This window comes from Hydra vulgaris, chromosome 11 (genome assembly GCF_038396675.1).
Source record: "Hydra vulgaris chromosome 11, alternate assembly HydraT2T_AEP".
NCBI classification, from domain to species: domain Eukaryota; kingdom Metazoa; phylum Cnidaria; class Hydrozoa; order Anthoathecata; family Hydridae; genus Hydra; species Hydra vulgaris.
The window spans coordinates 14,772,537-14,778,536 of record NC_088930.1 but is presented as its reverse complement, the minus strand read 5'-3'; the positions used below and the strand labels follow the sequence as shown (position 1 = coordinate 14,778,536).

General features: G+C 30.7%; 1 protein-coding gene across 2 annotated transcripts in view; it reads left to right on the top strand.

Moving 5' to 3' along the window:
* Positions 1-275: 275 nt before the first annotated feature.
* LOC100201574 (cullin-2) overlaps positions 276-6,000 on the top strand; it is an 87,293-nt gene continuing 81,568 nt past the window's right edge. Inside the window, exon 1 of one of the 2 annotated variants that reach the window (XM_065810226.1) lies at positions 276-313. The gene's annotated coding sequence lies outside the window, so the exon portion shown is untranslated. The remainder of the gene's footprint in view (positions 314-6,000) is intronic. The other variant, XR_010641801.1, reaches the window with a different exon arrangement.

The following is a 6,000-nucleotide window of genomic DNA, read 5'->3' as shown; positions in this document are numbered from 1 at the left end:
AGTAAAAAACAAATAACTAACAAATTATATTATAATTTGTTAGTTATTTAATATAATAGATATAAAACATTAGTATAGTATTTATATAATAGATATAAAATATAGTATTTGTAAAAAAAATAATGCACCACAAGTGCAATGTTTTTTGTCATATATATAAACTCGAAATACACTTCGTACTATTGGTCCGTTAAACTTTTTCCAGTTAAGCTCTATTATTTTAGTTGAGTAGTTTATTACGGAAGTTGAGTAGTTTATTACAGTTGAGTAGTTTATTACGGAAAAAAACACATACTGAAACTTTTTAGTCCCTGTGTTTTTTCTTTCCGTTTTCCTGCAACGGGTTGCCTGTAAGGCAACTTTAGTTTGTAGGGTTTTTTTAAAGTTGCTGTAAGGCAATCGTGGAGTAGTTTGTGTATCTTGAGTGTTTTTACCCTTCCCCTACAACGGGTTGCTGTAAGGCAACTTTAGTTTGTAAGGGCTTTTTGTTGTTTTTATAAACAACTATTGAGTAGAGAAGATCGAGTATGTGTAAGTTACGAGCGTTGAAGGAAAACACCTAATCGTCAAACCCTGACTACGCTATAATTTAATCTTGAAATGGAAACATCTAAAATTAAAATAGACTTAAATGTTTCCAATAAAAGCTATGCTGAAGCTATAGCAACTAATTCTAACTCAATATTGTCTAATGAATTTAGCACATTGAAAAGAACCCTTTTGTGTGAAATAACAGAAAACATAACTGAACCTAACATTTTAATCGCTCTTGAAAACGCCAATTTAGATCATGATCTGGAAGGCCTGCAAATTATCCGTAAAGGGACAATGGTCGAACTCGTCATGAAAACTGACGAGTCGAAATCGTTGATCCTTGAAAATGGACTTTCAATTAATGGTGTAACCCACTATTTTTATAATTCTACCCCAACCAGAAACTTATGCAAACGAGTTGCAGTATCGGTAATCGGTTTGCCTCTCGAAAAAAAATATTTACCTGTCGGGGTGGCTCTTGAGCAACTCGGATATGGGAAACATATACACACAAGAGCAGTATATCGCAAAACGCCAAAAAACGGAACATCATACTATACAGGAATTCTAGTTGCTATGATGAATCAATTAAATAAACCAATACCAAGATCTTTAAAACTCTGCATATATAACATCAGGATAATCTATACCGGACAAAACAAAGAAGAGAACCTAAAACCAAAAGAAAACTTTATAGATGTGACCGAAGAACCTAGAAAAAAAGTACCGGAAACCAATGAACCAGAAACATCAGAAGAAATACCTGAACCAAAAATTGAATTTTCTAAACCACAAGAATCAGAAGCCCCTATGGTGATACGCCAAAACTCTGTCGAAAACCAAATTTTAAACAACGATACAAATAACTTAAATAAAACAAAAGAAAAGACACCCGAACAAATACCACAATCAACTGAAACAAATTCTCAAACACAAGAAACAGAAAATCACATGGAAGAAAGTCAAAGTTTTAACAATACTAATATTGAAAGCAAAATCGAACCTCATAACGACAACGTCATAAATGAAGTAAACATAGAAGAACTAGAAAAACAAATCGAACTTCCCTCAGAATATCTTCGCTTAGATTATACTGGGAGACATGTTTACAACTTAAATTTTTTCTACGGCTTTGACAAAACAAAATGCTCGGAAGATGAACTATTAATATTTAAGGCATACAAAAAAGCAGAATATGATCAGAGAAAATTCGAAAGAAAAATAAAAAGAAACAAAGCAAATAAATTACCCGTCGGACTACCAAGGGATTATACTAAAAGCAATACACAAATCCAAAATAATTCTTCATATAATCATGACGACTGGACTTAAATTTAATACAAAAAACAAAAGTAAGACTCCAAAAATTAAAACTATAAATATTATATCAAAAAATAAAAACACATTTAAAAAAAATAAAAAATAAAATATAAAATATAAAAAAAAAAAACAAAAAAAAAACAAAAAAAAAACATAACATATATGTATATTTATATACATATTATCCGTCAGCTTTAAACTAAGAAATATAAAAAACAAAGGTATAACATTAAAAATAAACAACAAAAAATTAACAACAAAAATTAACAAAAAATTTTTAAATAATTTTTCAAAAAAAAAAAAAAAAAAAAAAAAAAAAAAAAAGTTTATTACGAAAATTATTAAATAGTTTATTACAAAAAAAAAATGCATCTAAACTTTTTACAGTGTTTGTGTTAATAAGTATTTGTGTTAATAAGGCAGTTGTCGTAATATGGCAAGTTACGCGAGTGTTGCATCTTCTAAATCTAACCGACTAGAATGCATTTTAGACTCACATGTTTATATGGATCCGACCGAAAGCTTTAATAAAAAATATCAAGAAAACAGAGCTCAAGAAATTTACGAAAAAGTATCATTAATTATCGGGAAAAATAAAATCAATAGTTTAACTTACAATAAAAAAGGAAATTGGGTGATGGAATTAAAAAGAAAAGAAGACGCTATACATGTTAGCGAATCAACCATTCAATTATCTGGAAGTAGCCAAAACATCAATTTAAAAATACGTTCTGATATAGGGCTACTAATTACGGTTAAATGCGACCCATTAGACGAAGACCATGATATTCATTCAGAATTGGATCCATTTATTAGGGAAGTATATTCAATAACACACACAACATATAAATTTGACCGAAATTTAAAAGACGGACGACGACTATTTCGAGTTAATCCAAAAGTAAAATTAGAGGAGATCCCTCATACCATTGAAATTGGTGGTATCAAAATAGCTTTACACTATGCAGGTAAATCCTTTCTTTGTTCTACATGCCAGTACTCTCATCCGCCACAACGGTGTATTGCTCAAAAACCTACGGAAAAACCAACTGCAGAAACTACAGTATGCGACAAAAGTGTTTACATGTTTTTGAAAAATATTTTTTTTTTAAATAAATGATTGAAATACATGTTTATATATCAATATATATATATACCAAAATAAAGGTAATTCATTGTAGTTTCATGTTTTGAGCCTGAATTTAAATGAATGAGAAGTGTTTATAGCAAACTATTTATTGAAACAAAATGTCAGATGTAAACAGTTTTGTCGCGATTTATGCTATTATTAATTTTAATGCGAAATTAATACATTGTGTAGCCTCCACGACTTCTAATGACTTCTGCAATTCTCGCAGGCATGCTACCAATCAACTTCTTGCATTCTTCAACAGTTATCGAACTCCAAACATACTCAACTCGTTCCCATAATTCTTGTCGACTGGCTGCTCTTGTTTCATAATTATAAACTCGATTCTTCACAATAGACCAAAGATTCTCGATCGGGTTTATATCGGGACTTTGCGCAGGCCACTCTAGAATCTTAAATTTCTTCGAATTTAGGAATTCTAATGTGATTTTTGCCTTGTGCTTTGGATCATTGTCTTGCATAAAAAGTGTCGAACGAATTTGCTTTCGCCATCCTCGTAAACTAGGCAAATAGCCATTGTTTAAAATGTCAATATAATGTTTCGCGTCCATTATTCCATCAATTTTTACGATTTTATCAACACCAGACGAAGAGAAACATCCCCAAAACAACAACTTTCCGCCGCCATATTTTACTGTTGGAATAAAGTCACGATCAGAAATTCCTTCTCCAGCTTTTTTCCATACATATCGTATGCCATCAGAGCCAATCAAGTTAATCTTGCTTTCGTCTGTTCAAATCACTTTACTCCACTCAGTAAAAGTCCAGTTTTCATACTTCTTTGCAAATTCCAATCGTTATTTACTATGTTTCGGTGTTAGTAGTGGTTTCTTGATCTTCTTTTTTGCCTTGAATCCAATTCTCTTGAGTTCTCTCTGCACTGTTCGAATACTTGCCACTGTACCTTGAGCATTATTTAATTGTTTCTTTACATCGTGTGCTGATTTTGCTTTATTTGTCATGATTAATCTAGAAATTGTTCTCTGATCTCGAGTAGTGAAAATTTTCTTGCGTCCATTTTTGTTGCATTTCTCCTCTATATCGTTTCGCTTCTTAATTTTATAGACTAAACAATAAGATATATTAAGTTCTCGTCCTATCTAACGAAAAGACAATCCTGATTTAAGCTTCTGAACAGCTAAATTTTCAATTTCTTTTGACACTTTCTTCATTCTTTCAATTATAATTTTTCTGCTGTTTACATTACGAATTTTAAGTTTAAATAAACCGTTTATTACTAATTGAGATATGTTTTATTTAAACAAATTAAAAATATAGCCACAAAGTATTAATTAGGTACTTTGATAAAAAATTCAATATAATAATACAATTACAAAACTTATGCTGTTACATAGAGCTTAATGAGAGCTATCCAATGACGCCTAATTTGCCTGTCTATGTTAACTATGACGGAAGTTATGATTTTTTTTCCACGTGTAAAAGTGGTAATTTCTGCTATAGAAAATTAAGAAAAACCGTGACCAATATTTTGCGTTACTGGCACTAAAAAACTGCATAAGTAAAAAACCGACTGAGATAATGTAATAAAATTTAAAACAGTGATTCATCATTATTATATCTTTAATTTATTAAATTTTTTATGGATCAAATAGCTTATTTTCATCTTATCAGATACAAAAAACAAAGTGGAGTGGGGGTGAATTTTGACGAGGATGCAATTTAAAAATTAATAGTTCACAAACTAAGTGCAAAGAAGACTTATTTTTCTAAGGTATATGACTCATTACATTAACTTTATGTTTAAGGTACAAATTACTAGTCTGCTGAAAGGAGGCTCATATAAATATTAATTATCAATATAATATTGAAAATCTTTTAAAATGGAGTAAAATTGACAACAACATAAAGTTAAACACAATTAATCATAAAAAATGATACGTTCAAAAGAACAAAAAAACTAAAATGCATAACTAAAATAAAATACTATTGTAAACATTTGTCTAATATTTAAATACCGGTAACTAAATGTAGAACCTGAATCAATAGAAAACTAAATCACCAAGAGCAACGTCAGCCAAGAGGCTATCTACTGGTATTTTAAAGTCTTCTGCATCATCTTCTTCTTCATCCTCTTTCCAATATGCAATTATATAACTAACAACTTTTTCAGTAACTGGTGGTAACTTCATAACTATTCTTCCCTTATAAGCTACTTCATTCCCCTCCTCATTCCATAAATGTTCAACTCTAGCTCCTTCAATTTTAACTGGATCCTCATTTAACATTTCTAATACTTTGACTCTTTGGTATTCTGAGAGTGAAGAGAAAATGGAATTATGTACAATATCTAAACTATTTTCTAAAATAAGTTTTTTTATATCTCTAGCTAATCTATTTCTCTGTTCCATTTCTCTTTTCTGACCTTTTTCTTTTAACCGTAACTTTGCTAACTCTTCTCCTCTCAACCTTCTCTCTTTACTTTGTTTTCTTGAAACTGCCCCCCTAGATATACAAAATTTAACTATTTTTTCTTGCTCTTTTTTCGTATTATTACACAGCCAGTCCAGAGATTTGTTCACCTTCACCTTTGTCTTGCCATCTAAAAATGAAATTTCAGCATTAGGCGCCCTGCGAGTAAAAAAGTCTATCATACCAAGGGTTTTCTCAGCCCAAATATTGTTAATAGGGGCACTAACTGCCTTATCTTGCATGAACTGGCTCGGTGTAGAGAGTTCACCAGTCAAGTACCTTGACAGCTGCCTTTTTAAAACTGTCACTGTAGCATTAGCTATTATTTTTAAAACAGAAAGCAATTGCTCCAAATACTTCCCTTCAATAATGCGTAATGTAACCAATGTCTCATCAGAAATCAGTGGGCGACCAAATGCATCTAACTGTGACGACAATAGAAATTCCGGCTCATTACAAAGTATTTCCACAACCTTAATTGCAGATTTGAGATACTCAGCCTAAAAAGTTATTTTTTATTAGTAGTTATTTTTTTAGATCATAAATTAATACATGCATTAAATGTT